The sequence below is a fragment of the Myotis brandtii genome, unplaced genomic scaffold (genome assembly GCF_000412655.1).
Source record: "Myotis brandtii unplaced genomic scaffold, ASM41265v1 scaffold2430, whole genome shotgun sequence".
NCBI classification, from domain to species: Eukaryota; Metazoa; Chordata; class Mammalia; order Chiroptera; family Vespertilionidae; genus Myotis; species Myotis brandtii.
In genome coordinates, this window is record NW_005359196.1 from 96,197 (window position 1) to 111,723 (window position 15,527).

Consider the following 15,527-nt stretch of genomic DNA (forward strand, 5'->3'; position numbering starts at 1 on the left):
TACTTACTGATACTGTAATGTTTACTTCAGGACACTCTACTTGCACGTTCATCTTTCCCATTCATAGCCCCAAATTTTTCTAGATTGCTTTGATTCTGCATCTAAGATTATAAAAGATACATATTTTGCATATAGTTACTTTCACCAATGGTGAGAATCCCCAGTATGTCACTTAGGATTGAATGATGTACTTGTCAACTATTAGCTTAAATTAATTCATAGAAGTCATATATGGTTATCTTTCTGACTATTAGGCTGTCAATCTCATTGATGGAATGTTGAGAAAGAGAGGAAAGAAGGGAGGGTGCTGGCATAAAGGAGAGGGAGGTTAGAAAAGAAAGACAGGAGGAAGAGTTGTGGAGAAGCCAGGGTAAGAGGAGTAATGCAAGGTGGAATTCAGTTAAAAGTAGCAGAGAAAAGAACAAAGAATCTGTATGCAAAAGAGCTAAAATGCTGTTAGTGAATTTGACAAAGAGATACTTTTATTTTTACCCGAATATGATTTCGTGATGCTTAACAATTCTTTAGCTTAGATGTATTACTTTATAAAGAAATGTGAAGAATTTTTTTTTGTTAATCTTCACCCAAGGATATTTTTCCAATAATTTTTAGAGAGAATGGAAGGGAGGGAGGATAGGGGAGAGAGAGAAAGAGAGAGAGAGAGAAACATCAAGGTGAGAGAGACACATTGATGGGTTGCCTACCACACTCTCCCTAACTGGGCCTGGAATTGAACGTGCAACCCAGGTACATGCCCTTGAACGGAACTGAACCTGAGACCCTTCAGTGTGAAGGCTGATGGTCTAACTACTGAGCAACACTGACCAGGGTTGAAGTATTTTTTTTTTATTATAAACAAAGTGAAAAAACAACCCACTGAGGAAAAACATTACATATATAACAAAGGATTGCCAACTCTAACATAAAAATAAACTTTTAAAATCAATTTGGCACTATAAATAAAAGGACACAAACAGACTCTCACAGAAAATAAAATATAAACAGCTGAAATCATGGGAACATACATCTCTCCTCAGTAGGAATGAAAAAACTTTGAATTAGAACATTACTTAGATATTTTTGTCTTCAATATTAGCAAAACAATATTTGAAAAATACTCTTAGTGGGGATAAGAATTTTCCTGCACTGTTATAAATTTAAGCAAATTTTTTAAGGCAATTTTGTGATAGATATCAAGAGTCAAAATAATTTTATGTCATTTGTGTAATAATTCCTTATCTAGAAAAGTATTCTAAAGATGCCATAAGAAATATGAAGTTAGACTATTTATAGTGTTGCTAATCACAAATTTAATAGGCTTACATTTTTATAAGATGATGATGCTTAAATAAATAATATTTATAGAGAAATTATACAGCCAGTGATTTTCTTTGTAAAATAATATTTTATGGCATGAAGAATCCTATATAATAAAAGGGTAATATGCAAATTGATCCTAACAGCGGAATTACCAGAACGACTGCTCGACCAGTCACTATGAGGTGCAATGAACACCTCTCAATCCCTTCCTGGGCCAGCAGGCTCCCATCGCCTGATGGTGAATAGGGAACCAGGGGTGGGTGATGGTGGGGGGCGGGGCCGGCTTCTGGCAGCCAGAGAAGATAGCCCTGATCACAGGTCAGGACTAGGGACCATACCCGTGAACAAATTCGTGTGCTGAGCCTCTAGTATAAGATAATTTAAAGTAGAAAATAGGATAAGCTGTTTAAGTAGCGAGTTTCATATAAAGATTGTGTATGCGTGTGTGCATGCATGCACACATGCTCTATCTTATTTTGAGATGCCCCTTCCTTTATGTTATTCAAAATAATTACAATAAAAGAAATATCTTACAATTTTTCATATGGATCATTTCTGCAAACTCTCTTATCCTTGATAATAATAATGTAACCTTTAAAAAATTATGCGAACTAAAATTTAGATGAGAAAAGTAGGTTTGAACTACACAGCTCTGCTGATAATCAACAGCTGTTGGAAAAAACAAACAAACAAACCCTTGATTGTTCCTCTATGACATAGGGGGCAGGAAGGCACCCACATGAGAATTTGTACCCAAACCCCCATTCTGCTAATAGGGGTTGAGTGTTGGCCTACTTACTTAACCTCTCTATTTCTCTCAGTTACTTCATTACAAAATAGGAGATATCATTATATCTACTTTATAAGCTTTTTGTGAAAATTACAAGTGTTAGTACATTTAAAAGCAGGTAGAGTAGTGATTAACAATTACTAAGCACTAAGTAAATGTTATCATTGTTTTTTTTTTTTTTTTATGGAACGCTTCATGAATTTGTGTGTCATCCTTGCGCAGGTGCCATGCTAATCTTCTCTGTATCTTTCCAATTTTAGTATATGTGCTGCTGAAGCGAGCACCATTGTTTTTACATTATATTATAAAACACGATTGCTTTCTGAATAATTATACTAGTAAAACTTAATCACTGCCCCCACTCAAAATTACCTTTCTTTTTCTAATTATTCAAATTTAACAGGGAGCTCTGGGCTAGTGAAATTATTGAAATCTATTTGGGACAATTCATTGAAATTATTTCCAATAAGCCCAATATCCTTCTGACTTAAAGAATCCTTACAGATGATTTTTTTTAGGTGCAAAAATTTTCCCAAATAGAAAATACATCAAATAGTTTGACAAGTAGTTACATGAGCCTCACTAGTTCTTAAGTCATCTTTGCTTTCTAAAATCATTGTTCAGTAACAGACAACCAGCTAAATTAATATATACCTGTTGAAAAATATGTACTAATTAGTATAATACCAACAATACTGTGATTTTTATCCATTATTTTATTAAGGCTGTTATATAGCAAATCTATCTACCATCTAAACATACATACATACATACATACATACCTATAAAGTTATAGACTTGATTTAGAAGATCAATAAAAAATATCCCTACATAATATTGGCACATATGAAATTTATAAATGTATACATATATACACTGAGTGGCTAGATTATTATGACCGGCCAGATTATTATGACCACCCCATCAGTACTTCATTGATACTTCCAAAAATAATGAATATTGAAAACTTCCTAAGCAAATACTCTCAAGGTTTTATTATTATTATTATTATTATTATTTGCATAACTAATTCACTTCATTGTACTGATGGGGTGGTCATAATAATCTGGCCATTCTACAAATCCAGTATATATCATTGGAATTTTTGGTTCAATCAGATTAATGTCAAGCCTAATGCTTTCTTCCTTAACCTGAAGTTGGGGATGGTTTCTTTCATTGAACCAGTTGCTAAGCACATGCAGGATGGGTTGGAGGATCAGGTGCACAGGTTGTAGTCATGTGTCCTGGATAAGCATCCAAACGTGCATGCTTGACCAATGATGAGAGGCTATGGAAATACGTCTGCAGAGCAATACGTCTACCCTGGCCACTGTAGCTCTAATCAATGAAAGACATTTACTGTGTTACAAAATGCTATCAATTTGATGCTGCTCTGCTTCAGGCCCAACTGTTGTGGCAAAGAGCGTGAGGTTAAATCCCCCCAATCAGTAGCAACGCAGCATACTTCATACCAATACGGAGAAGTGCTATGGGCATTGGAATTTGGATCTGTGTTTTAATTTCAGGGCACAATGAAAGTATTTGGCAAAATGTCTGACACTACAGCTCAAGCCTATTTAGGGGGGAAAGTACTTACTTCATTTATTTTTCCTCTGCATGCTGCTGCTGCTCTCCAGTGTGGCATACTCTAGCAGCATGGGTTGATACAACCTTGCCAAAGCAGTTTATCGTCACTCTCCTTTGCCAATAAACCCAGCCAGATTCAGAAAAGAAAAAAAAAAGCGTTGCCATTTTTCTGTTTTTCGCTGCAAGAAGTATTCATGTTGTTTTTAAAAAAGATTTTTAAATGTATATTTAGCTAAAGGAAGGGGAAGGATGAAGGAGAGAGAGAGAGAGAGAGACAGAGAGAGAGAGAGAGAGAGAGAGAGAGATGAGGATGAAGCAAGCATAGGCTGCCTCTTCATGGCCCGCACTGGGATCACTCAGCAATGGAACCAGAAACCTTTCTGTGCATGGGCAACTCCCAACCAACTGACCAGGGCAGGTATTTTTTTATATTTTCCCATGAAACCTTACCAATTTAGAATCTAAATTTGTGAGGATGAAAAATAACTAATAACTAATAAAATAAAACTAACTTGTTTACACATATGAAAGCTATTATTATACCACACATGAAGCAAATTATTTTCAAAGATTTTCTTTCACTGAGGAAGTAGAACTATTATAGTTGCAGAAGTGATTTGGGGAAAGTAAAATTTATATCACAATCTAAAAAGTAGCTATCAACTAACTGGGCATTTAGGAAAAAACAATCTCTGAGCAACAAAACCGAAGACAGTGGCTCATATGTGATGGATTGAATGTCCTGGATTTTTTTTATTTTCAGCTGGTCACATGACAACTTTCAGCAGGTGCTGTGAAGTTGTGGACCATTTGTTTTACCCTTTTTGGTTTTTCAGAGCCGTTAGAAAACTGAGACGTTCCCTGTTGTCTGTTTATGTGTGAGTTTTGTTTTGTTTCATGGACCCAGGAGACCCCAGAAAGAGTGGTCTGTTTCCAGGTTATCTTCCTTCTGGGTGGAAATAATGGTAAGAGTTGTTGCTGACATGTGCCAGGGACTGTAATCAACAGTTATTTATATAGAATTTATTTAATTCTATTGCTTACATTACTATGAAGTAGATACTGCTATCTCCTCCTCTCTAAATACGGGGAAGGTGAGACACAGAGATGAAGCAATTTGCCAAATCTGACAAAGTTAGTGGCGGGAAGAATTCAAGCCCAGGGCACCTCGCTCCCCAGCCTGAGTGCTCTTACCTCCTGGCTGTTCTGAGAGGCGTGAGCATTGCCAGGACCTGGGGGCTCCATAGATAGCTCTGCCCTGGATGAAAAGGCATTCTGTTAGCAAAATGACAGCGGGCTTACAAAACATAGGCGTTTACAAGAGAGATGGGTGCAAAGGAGAAGAGAAACGGAAATGGTAGCAGGGAACACGTGGACAAATCTAGACATCATAAAAGCCAAGAGATGCGCGAGAGAGGAAAGTGGCTGGTAAGGAGCACCGGTGCTGTCTTGGCCTTGACCTTGAAGTAAAACATGAGCACAGGTGAGGGAGTTTTGCAAAAGTTTAATCTAAAATGTCCCGTGGGATTTCTAGTACTTCCGCTACTGTTGTCTTTATGGGAGTGTGGTTTCCTGAGGGCTTTTTACCTGTGTGATTAGATACATGTTCAGAGGGGAGGGTGCCGGAGACCCCGCAGTGTCATATTGAGGTCGGTGTGGAATGGGCTATGTGAGGGGCTTACAGAGAGTAGGCAAGCTGGGAGGGTTAGGAGAGGCCTGATATTCTGAGAATTGACCGTATCCTGAAGACAGAAGGGCCACGATAGAAGTTGTTTGACAAAAAGATGCCGTTCCTCTGTAGGTAAATGTGAAAGTTTCTTCTGGTTCTTCTGCCATTTTATTTGTGCATACTTTTCACTTGCTAGTTATCTCAATCACACCCAGACACAACCTACAGCCCTGCCCTGCCAGGATAAAAAATAAACTTCCTTTAAACTAAGATATACTCTAATCCCAAGCTGGAAACAACAACAAAAGAAATGTGGAAATTGAGGTTGAGGTCAATGAATCATAAAAACAAACAAATGGGCAGCCAAATCTGCAAAACCCGTAAGTCAAGGGCGAGGCTGGGTTAATCAAAGGCTCTAAACACAGGAGGGGAGATAGACAGGCCGTGAGAGGACCCGGCATGGCCTCAGCACAGTTTCCGGGGGCAGTAGAAGGGTTATTCACATATAATTTAGTTTGGTGTATGCATTTTTTATTTCTAGACACGGTGTACATTTTATTTAATTTTAATTATTCCATAATAGGAGATTTTGTTTTACTCAAATAAACTTTTCCTTATGGGATCAATATAATCTAGCTGTGGTTAAAGAAGTTATTGTGTATTAATATAATACATTAACAATGATATTAAATTTATATTTAACATAAATTTTACTTATAAGCATTAAAAAGACACTGGAGATCTTTAATTCTTTCTTTCTGACAGATCTGTGATATTATGTCCATCTCATAACTTATGATTACCCATTAATGTAAAATATATATGCATATTCAAAATAGCACAGTGTAATTTACAGTACACATGTAAACTCAATGCATGATCAAGTCTCCTACAAATCAATACTTTTTTTTTATTGTCTTAATTTTTTGAACGGCAATAAAGCTATAAAATTATATATGACTTTAAGGAAGGATGGATTAAATAAACTTTATTTGCATATAATAATATAGTTTACCCTAAGAGAAACAAGAAAATCATTTCTAAATGAGTTGATTAATAAATTATTCTATATTTTGGCCAATTTAAAAACATCAAAAGGAACATATCAGTAGTTTTTCAACATATTCTTTTCATTAAATATATAAAGAAAGATTTTTAGGGTTGCAGGGAGCATTCTGTTAGTCAAGTTGAGCTAAGTTTTATATATATTCATAATTTAGTCATAGTCTTCAAAAGTAAAATGAAAAAAATGACAATGATTAGAAATAGCTTAATAAGGAAACTCATGTAAACCTCTTGAAAGAAAATACCCATTCTAAATATCAGTTACTGGACAGAAAACTAAAGATTTAAACATTTCTTCCAAATTAATTTATAACTTTATGCAATTACTATATTAATATAAGGAAAATTTTGGTTTAAAAAATAATTTCACAGATAATCACAAAATAGTGAAACAAAGATAGCCGAGAACATATTGAAAATAAAATGAAGAAGTAGTTTCATTGCAATGTTAACGTAAAAAAAACCATTGAAACCTGTAAAGAATTTTTTGTGAGTTTATTGCAAGTATCTTAAAATAATATTTTCCAAAAGCAAATCAACACATTAAAGAATCACAAATCAGTGGGGAAATGATTATTTTAAAATATGGCACTGGGAATTAAGAATATGTTTGGGGAAATAGGAATAACACAAAATACATTTACATGAAAAGTTAGTTCTATACCCAAATCTTTAAAAACAGCAGATGGTAAGGAGATACAAGAACAAAATGAAAGACAACAACATTAAAATGTTAGAAAAAACAACGGTGAATGTTAGGAACATATTTATTACATCCTTAAGTTCTATAGGCTCTCTTTATATAAAATAAGTAAATCATTTAAGAACAATTGCAAATACACTGGATGCAGAAAATTCTGAGAAAAGAAAGATGACCGATTTGGCTCCTATCTCTCCCACTATCAACTCTGGATTTTCTATTTCTTCAAAATAAATAGTGGCTGAACTGCACAGAGTGAAATACAAGATAGGTTTTAGGTGCTGCTGACTTTCTAACAGGGACCAGGAATCCTCCCCTGTGGCAGGGCTAGCACCTGGAAATGCACATGAATGAGGATGAAGGTTAAGTGTTGGTTGCAGGGAATGCTTGCTCTCAGATCTCTGTGACAGCAGGATGGTAAGCAACAGTGTCCTCTCTGTTCTCCTTAGTTTTAGAGAGACCTTGCCATGGCTGCATGATTGAGTTAGGAAATCAGCACCTCGTATACCTGAGGCCTCAAGCATCTCACTTCAGGACCTGCCACATGCCTGCTTCCTCAACCACATGTCAAAGTGGGAGGAAATGCTCTCACTTATACTCTAGACCACAGCCCCCTCATAGCAGACCGAGATAAATAAAAAGTTTCAAAAGAGACCAGAAATCTGAGAGGTAAAGACACCAAACTAACAGGACATAAAGTCGGTAGAGTTGGAGCGTGACACAGAACAATTGAACAGCACATATTCTATGTCAAAATATGACAACCATTCAAAAGGCCTGTGGAAAATAAACTGAGAAAACGTGCAGCATAATGGATTTTAGCTTATTATGTAAATGCATCTTGTAAATTCATAACAAAATGGCAGTTTCAATTTTTAAAAACTGAGCAAAGAAATAACCCTAAGGCCAAAATGCATATCGCAAACATATCCAATTTTACCAACAACTAACAATTGCCAATTAAAATGTAATACATATTTGAGCTATTAAGTACCATATTTCATCAAACTAAGAGGACATTATGTCAAAGATGTATGGCTATGTGTTGTGAACATTGAAGAAAATAAATTACCAGTCATACTCTGTTATGGTACAATGCTATGAAACCATGGATTGTAAGACATGAAAAAATGGATGGAGTAGATAAAATATGACATAAAAACTTACTGGTTAAAATGTTTTTGTTTCTTAGATTGTCTTCAATTGGATTCTTACAAAAATTCCATTTTAAAAATAAAAGCAAGACAAGTAAAAAACGTAGTGACTTAGGAAACAAAAAATGCAGAATGTATTTGTGTCACATGATAAAGTGTGTTCACTAATTAGAGAGAAGTATTAGAAGTTCATATGAGACTACTTCATTATTTTTAATTTATTGTATATTTTTCTTAGATGAAATGAAGTAAAGTACATTGCACAGTCATATCAAATTATCATGAGTTAGTGCATCTTCATCTTATTGCATTCAGTGTGTGTATGTGTGTGTGTGTATGAATGTGTGTGTGTATGTGTGTGTGTAGGAAGCATGAAAACTCATCAAAAAGAAAATGTTTTATAAAATATTAAATGAGATCTAGAAAACTGAGTTGCTTTGTACTCAAAATTACTTAGCAGCTGGTTTTAGTACTAGTAGAGGTACTGTTTGTTTTTTCCTCCTCTTTCCCTCCCCCCTCTCTCCCTTTTTCTCTTCTCTTTTCCTCCTTTTCTCACTTCCTTCTTCCCTCTCTTCTCTCTTCCTCCTTCCATTCATCTTCATTTTATTTTTCTCCTCACCTACTCTTTTTTTGTAAAGAAAAAGAGGAAAAAAATGTATCAATGTATATCTTAGAGGATGCGTTAACAAATGAAAAATTAATGATTAATGCAAAATCATAAAACTTTGAATGTAAGCTATTTATTCCATGCTGTGAGAAAGACCTCATGGGCTCATGTTTGTAAAGGTGTGGCAATTTTCCAAAAAGCACAATAAAAAAAGTGAGAAAAGTGGAATATTTCAAACTTAGGTATATTTCAAATGTAATTTTAAAATTCTCAGAACTTTCTTATATCATAAATAGACCTACTATCAGTGTTACATTTTGTTTTAAGAACATGATTACATGATTCTCAACATATTATGTTCAATATCAGGAATTCAAACAATGCAGAATGTGCAAAGGAATGGAAAACTATTACTTGAAATTCCTTCATTAAGAAATAATCTTCATTAACTCAGTTGAATACACTTTCAGACACTTCATTGCATCTATACAGACGGAAATGTACTAAGTACTAAACAGACAGGCAAACATTCAAATGAAAATTATATGCTATATAAACTGCATTTACTAGTAATACAAAACAATCAAATTTAGTTTTGCTTTAATTCATAAGAAAAAAGCAACTCAAATAAAAACAAATTAATGTTTCAAATAGGTATATATTTCTTCATTTTAATAGATTGTGTTTACATGAATATTCTTCCCAGGCAAATTGAAAAAGAATATAGAACACATTTATACATTGTACTCATTTTTTAAACAGCATGTTTCAAATTTAGAAAGTACTATTTTATCCCCTGCTGTGTAACATACACAAATTATTCCTCTCACATTGATTTCCAGTACCTTGCCTTCATGTTTGAATGTTAACATTTTTATTTTAATAACTTTTATGTATTTTCATTACATACAATGTTAACACTTTTCCTCTGAGTTATTCATATTAATCCTAGATGTGGAGTCACCATAGCACATTGTCATAGCTTCTCTCTTATGTATTTTGATAATCACTAGATTGTCTGGGTGGGTTTTATTATAAAGTTCTCTCTCTCTCTCTCTCTCTCCCTCAGATAATTGATTTACCAATGTCTCCTATTGCCTTTCGTGTTTAACCATTCCTTAACTGAGTGCTGTCATTTTTTGTGTGTTCTTTTTTCAGTTGCACTTTAATTTCTTCTGAACTCTGTAGACAGCTCCATTGGGATTTTTTATATTGAATATGGAAAAATCAAGGAAAGTATATGCAGCAAGGAGCACAGTTGACTCCATGTGTGTCTTAAATTCAGGTATTAGGCTTTGTTATTTATTTACTTCAGTGCATTTCAAAAACTGAAATGAGAGCAATAATTTTTTAAATCTTAAACCCCCAGGCAACTCCCTCAGCTGACAGCTAACAGCTGACCGCTGACAGTCTGCTCTCTATCTATGAGTCTGTCTCTATTTTTCTTGTTACTTCAGTTTGTTCATTAGATTCCACATCTGAGTGAGATCATATGGTACCTGTCTTTCTTTGCCTGGCTTATTTCATTTAGCACAATGTTCCCTCCATAATGTCGCAAAGGGTAAGATTTCCTTCTTTTATGCGGCCGAGTAGTATTCCACAGCTTTTTTTATCCACTCATCTACTGATGGACATTTGGGCTGCTTACAAATCTTGGCTACTGTAAATAATGCTGCAATAACCATTAGGGATCCATATATTCTTTCAAATTTGTGTTTCAGGTTTCTTTGGATAAATTCCCAGAAGTGGAATTGCTGGATCATAAGGCAGTTCCATTTTCAATTTTTTGAGGCAACTCCACACTGCTTTCCTCAGTAGCTGCACCAGTCTGCATTCCAACTAGCAGTGTGTGAGGGTTCTCTTTTCTCCACATCCTCGCCAACACTTGTTTGTTGATTTATTGATGATATTCATTCTGACAGGTGTGAGGTGGGTATCTCATTGTGCTTTTAATATGCATTTCTTTGATAATTAGTGACTTTGAGAATCTTTTAATATGTCTATTGGCCATCTGTCTGTCCTCTTAGGAGACATGTCTATTCAGGTCCTCTGCCCAAGTTTTAATTGGATTTTTTGTTGACTTGGTGTTTGCTGTATGAGTTTGTTATGCATTTTATTAATATTAACTCCTTATCAGATGTATCATTGGTGAATATGTTCTCCCATTCACTGGGCTCTCTTTTCATTTTGTTGATAATCTCTTTTGCGGTGCAAATCCTTTTTAGTTTGATGTAGTCCCATTTGTTTGTTTTCTCTTTTCTTTCCCTTGCCAGAAAAGATATATCAGAAAAAATGTTGCTATGAGAAATGTCTGAGATTTTACTGCCTAGGTTTTCTTCCAGGATTTTTTATGGTTTTGAGTATAACACTTAAGTCTTTAATCCATTTTGAGATTATTCTTGTGTATGGTGTAGGAAAGTGATCTATAGGAAAGAGGTCTAATAGCAGTTTAATTTTTTGCATGTATCAGTCCAATATTCCCAACACCATTTATTGAATAGACTTTTACCCCATTGTGTGTTTTGCATTCTTTGTTAGATAATTTTTGACCATAAAGGTGTGGGTTTATTTCAGGGCTCTCTATTCTGTTTCATTGACCTCTATGTCTGTTTTTATGCCAGTACCATGCTGTTTTGATTACTATAGCTTTGTAGTAAACTGTAGATTACAGTAGCTTTGTAGCAAGGTAGTGTGACTCCTTCAACTCTGTTCTTCTTTCTCAAGATTGCTGTTGCTATTCAGAGTCTTTTGTGGTTCCATGTAAACTTTTGGAATATTTGTTCTAGTTCTGTGAAATATGCCATTGGTGATAGGAATTGTGTTGAATCTAGATTGCTTTGGGGGGCATGGGCATTTGAGAGCAATGGTGTTTTAATGTAGATTGTGGCCTCTTTTCTCTCTCACTAGGAGTCTGCAAGTGGCCAGTAGATTTTGTATAGACTGTATGCCAAGTTTTCCCTTTAGCTTTTGAAATGAATCACCTTGACTTCCGTACTTACATCAATGCGGGAAATGATTTGAGCACTTTGAAGTTACTACTTCTCCACTGTTAAAATATTTACTGCCTTAGAAACTTAATGATTGAGGTCCTGATTGTTCAGCCCTTTAAGTGATTCTGGAGTATGGTTGTTACATTCAACTCTCCCTATTGCCTTTCTTAGATCCACTAGCACTCATTTCATACTCACCCCCTTCAGCTAAGTTAATAGCCTCTTAAAACTGGGGAGATTACACGCGGCAACTTTTTATTCTTGTGTCAAGGCAAGAAGAATGCTTTTCAAACTTCCATGCATCATGATTTGGAACATATGCTACTAATCATTAGAGGCAAGGATACGACAAAGGAAAAATAAGAGGTTGATTGCTGACAATCTTCACACAGACAACTACTTCACAGGCAGTCTCCCAAGTTATAAGTACATTCTATGCAGACTATACACAAAACAGCAACTGTGCCTGCTCCTCTTAACAGTGGCAAGGCCTAGGGGTGCACCAGGCTTTTACACAAGCAACAAAATCATATTCCCAGTTCCCTCACTTGACAAAAAGAAAATGGTGGAAATCAATAAAAGTTAATTAAATCCCTTAATTGGAATATGGACCAACTAGTGCTTACTTACATTTAGTTCTGGAAATTTATAATGCAAACAAAGGTTGTAAGAGGAGTATTTAAATTTCTTAAGAGAATAAACAGTTTCATACAATCATATATAATGAAAAAAATTTATTTACAAATAATTGATGTGTTAAATTGAACTTTTTCTCATCTAGTAATTAGATCATCACCCTGTAGGAAGCTACCAATAACAAGTTTATGTATTTTGTGTTTAACTGATAAACATTACATAAAACTGAAAAACACACACCTGAATTTGTGAAAATTCTGTGATTTTTGAGTCTTTATTCATTCAGACTTGCTTACTGCCCAAATAATTATTCCTTTATCTTATAATAAATATTAACATCCACTGTGCATAATATACCTGAATTTGTGAAAATTCTGTGATTTTGAATCTTTATTCACTCAGACTTGCTTACTGCCCAAATAATTATTCCTCTATCTTATAATAAATATTAACATCCACTGTGCATAATAAGCCTCTGTATTATATAATTTTTTTATATATTTTTCTTTGCAAAAATAATGGAGAAACTTAAAATTATATATGTGCAATTATAGAGAGACAATATGAACAGATATAGGAATGGGTTTGTGGCTACTTAATTGAAGCATTCCAGGCTTTCCACATTATGGTGTAAACTCACATTTCTATTTTGTTGTTTTTTTTGGGGGGAGGGGATTTTTTTTAATGTTTATTGTTGACACTACTGCAGATGTCCCCAGCATCCCTCCCCCTTTTGCCAACTTCCACCCTGCCCCTGCTGCCTGACCCCCATCCTCACCACTCTGTTCTTGTGTGCTCGGGCTATGCATATATGTTCTTTGGCTAATCTCTTCACTGTCTTTTACCCATTACTCCCATCCTCTTCGATTCTCCATTTTATAGGCCTACAGAACTAAATTATCATCTCTACCAAAGAGAATTTTGTTCTTGGAAGCTAGTCATGACAAAGAAATCCTGGAGAGATAAATATAGAAATCATATTTTAAAAATATATGCATGAGCTTTATTTTTAATACCAGAATATGACTAATTGTGGTTAAATTTTCTTTTCTTTTTATTGGTTTGTCAAAGACTTATTGAGAATACTATGAAATAATCAAAATAGTTAATTAATTATATGCTTTGACTTATTTAAAAAATGTGATGTTATATGGAAAATATAATGCACAACTACTTGTTCCATAAAATAATTACACTCGATAAGAGCACCCACTGGAGCCATAACTGGTTTGGCTCAGTGGATAGAGCGTCACCAGCCAAAAAGTCTCTGTTCTTTCAAATAAACTTTAAAGAAAATGTAACCTACAAATTGAGATTTAGGGAACCAATTTGTTGTGTAAGAGCACTTCATACTGACTGGAAAAATGCAGACATCAATCATAGAATTAGAGGCCTACCTATATAAATGCGGGGTTCCTTCTACTTATTTCATTTACATTTACGGTTTTGTGTGTGTATCCAAAGGGGGACTTTATTTTTCCCATATTAATTTGTATTGTTGAATCCTTTAAGCTAAAAAAGGGATTGAGTGAGAGAGAAATGTTATTCACACCCCCCTGATGAAACCAGCCAAAAAGTCTCTATTCTTTCAAATAAACTTCAAAGAACATGTAATTCACCTACAAATTGAGATTTAGGGGACCAATTTGTGGTGTAAGAGCACTTCATACTGACTGGAAAAATGCAGACATCAATCATAGAATTAGAGGCCTACCTATATAAATGCGGGGTTCCTTCTACTTATTTCATTTACATTTACAGTTTTGTGTGTGTATATCCAAAGGGTGATTTTATTTTTCCCCTATTAATTTGTATTGTTGAAACCTTTAAGCTAAAAAAGGGAGTGAGAGAGAAATGTTATTCACACCCCCCTGATGAAACAGTCATCAAGTGTCAATTAGATAGTAAGTGAAATTGAAGAGCTGAGCTGTGGGGAAAATTATATCTGTGTTAAATATGAAACTAACTTTATTTTCTAGATGAGAAAATCAAGGCATCATTATTTTTAAATAATCTGCCCATGTTAGGACTTCAGGTAAGTAGTAGAGTCAACCCAGACAACAGTGCTCTGGAATCCAAGGTTAACCCTGATTTATGCTTCTCCATTAAGCAGAGGAGAAAAATGAGGCAAAGGAATGTTTATTTCTGGTCCACACAAAAGTAATGAGGAAGACAATGTTAATAACAGATAAAGATTAATGGCAAAGAGTGGACCAGGACTAGGGTGATGCAAGCTAGCCACCTAGGTGACAAAATTTTGGGTGGCATTCACTTTTGGTTTGTATAAATGCCAACACAGGCGGAGAGAGAATTCCTCCTTCAATTTTAAATAACTACATTCTTTTTTTAAAAATGAGAAGAAAACTGCTGTTTAGTTTTGGTGTCAGTGACTAAGAGAATTGAACACCTGGTAGTCACCTGTTACATGCTTTATTTAGGTGTGCACCTTTGTTAAATTTCCAAATAAGCCCTGAGACTTATGGATGTACAGTATATTTCTGAGAATGACCACATGGTAGGTTATATGGTAAGAGAAACCTTAAGAAGATACCTCCTAAGCATATTCCCCACAATATTGAAGAAAAATAAATAAGAAAGAGGTAGGGTAGATGGATGCAGTGTCAGCTACAGAACAGGAAGTTTAGCCAAAACAGTGGAAAAGAGCTTGATAATTATTTGTTTTATACACTCAAGTGCACCATCTATACCAGTGATGGCGAACCTATGACACGCGTGTCAGAGGTTGTGACCCACAGTTTGAGAACTGCTGTTCTGGACAAAGCTGCAGTGACAGAGGCCCAGGCAGAGGTGATTAGAGGTGATCAGGCAGGCAGGGGAGCAGTTAGGGGGCAATCAGGCAGGCAGGCAAAGGCAGTTAGGGACAACCAGGCAGGTAGGCAGGAGAGCGGTTAGTAGCCAGCAGTCCTGGATTGGGAAAGGGATGTCCAACTGCCGGTCAATATCTCCTGAGGGGTCCCAGATTGGAGAGGGTGCAGGCCAGGCTGAGGG

At 35.3% G+C, this 15,527-nt stretch overlaps 1 long non-coding RNA gene across 1 annotated transcript in view; it reads left to right on the forward strand.

Moving 5' to 3' along the window:
• The first annotated feature begins 317 nt into the window (after positions 1–317).
• The window catches only part of LOC106726237, a 19,792-nt gene continuing 4,582 nt past the window's right edge, over positions 318–15,527 (forward strand). The window contains exons 1-2 of the long non-coding RNA XR_001362265.1: positions 318–327; positions 11,706–11,710. This is a non-coding gene — a long non-coding RNA (uncharacterized LOC106726237). The remainder of the gene's footprint in view (positions 328–11,705; positions 11,711–15,527) is intronic.